Source organism: Lottia gigantea (genome assembly GCF_000327385.1).
Source record: "Lottia gigantea unplaced genomic scaffold LOTGIsca_113, whole genome shotgun sequence".
NCBI classification, from domain to species: Eukaryota; Metazoa; Mollusca; class Gastropoda; family Lottiidae; genus Lottia; species Lottia gigantea.
The window spans coordinates 359,521-363,316 of record NW_008707077.1 but is presented as its reverse complement, the minus strand read 5'-3'; positions in this window follow the sequence as shown (position 1 = coordinate 363,316).

Here is a 3,796-nt window from a genome sequence, read left to right as displayed (position 1 = left end):
CCATCTTGATTACCGTAATATGCACATAAACGTAAGACGCAAAACCTACATTTCAGGTAAAAGCATCAGTAGCATATAGGCATACCTAAAATACCTAATCTGCTGTACAACAACTTATCTCGATGAAAGCTGGCATTGATTTTTCACCAGTTTGTGACTTCAGACAAGTTTTATTTTCTTAACTAAAATCGATTTAAAGTTAAAAAAAATCAACATTTTCAATTTGATTACCGGAATATTTCAACAATAACACGTTTCCTCTAACATAAGATATTATGTCGTTCATTCCGTTATTATTTGTCTAATAGATTATGATAAATTTCCGACTTCCTTTGGTGCATTTTAATTGCACCATTGCATTTCACTTCCACTTTACATTATCATATCTTGTATTTAATTTAAAACTGTGGTTCCAACTAAATCTCACAAATACCTCTGTGTTCATATGACAGACTTTAATAATAGCTTAAAAAATAAAATAAAGAAGTATAATCATGTAAGACCACATGAGCGCCCAGATGTGCCTGTACGATAGCCTAAAGGTCACCGTCATGAACATCATTAACCAATATTTCAAATTGCTGAAACCTCAACCCACTTTTTCAGTAACTATTATGACTTTGTCATGTAATGCCTGCAATTACGATAACGCCACTTTAAGCTTTGTTTCAGCTTTCGATATTTTTTCTTTGATCTATAAAAGCCTATTATAACAAATGATAGGTTTAACAACAATTGTGGAATAAAAGTTACAATGAATACCGGATCATAACAAAGGAACATTATAATACTGCTCTTCAAATGGCACATAACAATTCCACTAATTTTAGCTCAGATGAGTCAGCCAGAGAATGGCTTCATACCTTACACCCTAGTCCCCCACCTATTGATTTTCTCGAACCCCCGCATCTGGTACCTCTTGTCCCCCCTAGAAGAACCATATAGTTCAGTAATAGTTCACGGCAACAGCGAAACAAAATTTATCGAAACCCTTGTGAGTAAGGCACATTTGAAAGTAAAATTTCAATTAACTATTGTTTATTCAGAATTATATCAGTGTCCCCCCCCCCCCTTTTTGTAATGCTCAAGTTTATCACCAGAGTTTAATAAGTGGAAGTCCTTTTCCAGAATAGATGGATGGGGTGACAACATTTGGAACAAACTAGATATTGTTTTGATTGCAACGGGTATATAACTTAGGGTAATGAAGGGTATTAGAAATATTAAACCGAAAGGCAAATAACTAAAGTATATGATTAAATATCTGAGAATAGGAAGTCGTAATTATTTGACGATATACCATGAATAGTATTGATCTTGGATTCATCATGTACTGGCTGGAATTCGCGAATATCCAGTTATATGAAGATTGAAGCATATTATGGATATAGTATGTAATTAACTATCTACTGGTATAATCGAGAATATTTATCAAATAACTAGATCCAAACATTCAAATCAATAGTATTAACCTCAAATAACCGTCTGTTCTACTATTTCCTGCAGGCTGTAGTCCGTTACATTCAGAACCGAGATATTCTTCACGGGGGTTACATGACATGTTTATTTGAATTATTGCTTGTTTCTGCAATGGATCTCGTAATCAAAATGTCAAAGAAGTTTGGAACTTTCAGAATCTTCAGATGCCTGACTGAAAATTTGAATGGTAAGAGTGGAAGATATGGTTCCACAATACAAATAAATAACACCTTTTCAAACTAAATAATAGAATGCATGAACCACAATTATATTATTCCTTAAATATTATTCAACAATATATCCCTTAACATTTCGGCTCCATAACCCCCATAACCAATTAGACCACAGTTGTTCAGGACATCAAGACAGCACACGAATTTAGTGAAGCTTTGCCAGACTATTGGGATTATTTGATTCATTATCAAAGAAGCTATAAAAGTGTTCGGATGAAGTTCATCTCTTACAATACTAATTACATCGATTATTATAACTGACAATTTGAATATTTTCAAATTGATTTATCTATATGCAATGAATGTACAAGTGTCAAATAGCATTGAGAATTCATTAAAGTGTGAAAATAATGAACATCAAATCGGTACGATAGCAAAGTTTCAGCTCAATGTTTGACGTCGAAGCTGGAGCACATCAGGTTCATTCAATCATGGACTAAAAGTCTATTGGAAACATCTTCAGGTGGCGCTTTGGTAATTCTGTACGATTCATTTAAAATGATAACAAAATGTTTGTATACGAGGAGAAAGAATGGAGAAGGAAGGAGAACACCTATTAGATGAAGAAGTCAAGCTTGGAAGCAAAGAAGTAAATACATAAGCTACGAAGGCTAATTTATTGAAGACAAATGTTGATAAAAATCTTGAAAAGTGATCTGCCTATCACAACGACTACATCTTCCAAACCAGAAATTCCGCCTTTGTTATAAAAATATAACACAATGTATGCTGCAACATGCTTTCGAAGCTCAGAGACTGTCGTTTTCTCTTGTGCGGTTTTAGCCGATCTACCACCTGTCAATATCGTGAATCATTCGTAAATCATTGGATGATGTAGATAAATTCCTTTCAGATCAGAAATTATAAGATGAATTATTATAAATCCTCCCTTGAACTCGTTTTGATCTACATGTCAGTTAATCTGATTTTCATTTAGTACGACTTATGTTAAATCAAAAGAAAATCCTACTTATATCTTTTAACATCATCATTCGAAACATATTCAGATTTAAAGGACACAATGGTAAGAAACCATCCTGGAAAGTAACAAATCTAGGCGATGAGTTGTGTATCTGATATAATTTATTTTCCACTTGGCACGTATTATCAGTACGTATTGACAAAGTATATAGAACGTCAAAGTCTTTCATTTCCGTTTAACATAGTGTTCTTTGGAGCATTAGGAAAAAGTTAATAGAACAAAGCGTTATAGTGAAAAATGGTACTTCCTTTTTACACTGGATTCAATATGTTTAATAGAAAACATTTAATCTCGATTACGTTAAATTAATTTGAGTTGACATAGCACTTAACTAAAGTTCGTACAGATTTTCTAGTTGACTAGTGTCTAATGACATGTAGTGTGGAATACTCAACAGACTTCAGCTGGAGAATTAGGAATATTAGAATAAATTGAGCGATAACTGGGCAACACAGTACATTGGAACCGTTATGGTGCGGTACGGTAGATAAAAATATAGCCATAGAATATAATAATAATACTGGACGCTCTGGTATATTGCATAACTTTGTTTTTCAAAGAGAAATTTTCAATGTATTACCTCGAATCAATACCAACAGCTTCAAGCGCTTACACTCATAATTAAATCATGACACGCTGGACATTTGAATGTAATATAGTTTCTACACTATTTTATGCTCCTTTTTTTATTCCCTTCCCAAGGCATTTCAACTATTGCCGTTTCTGGGAAACATTAGTTTGAGGGGGCCGAGCAGGGGCCAAAATCATTTATATACGCCCACATGAAATGGGGGGCGTATATTGCCGTCCCCCATGTCCGTCCGTTGGTCGGTCCGTCCACAATTGCTCGTAAACACTCTACAAGACACAATTCTTGACGGATTATTTACAAAAATTGGTATGAGTGTTCGTATTCACCCAAGGATGAACCCTATTGAAAATCAGAAGAATCGAAAATATTTAGTATGAGTTATTGCCCTTGTTCTTGAAAACGCGTTCAAATTTTAGGTCGTAAACACTCTAGAAGGCACAATTCTTGACGGATTTTGACGAAACTTGGCATGAGTGTTTGTTATCAACCAAGGAAAACCCTATTGAAAAT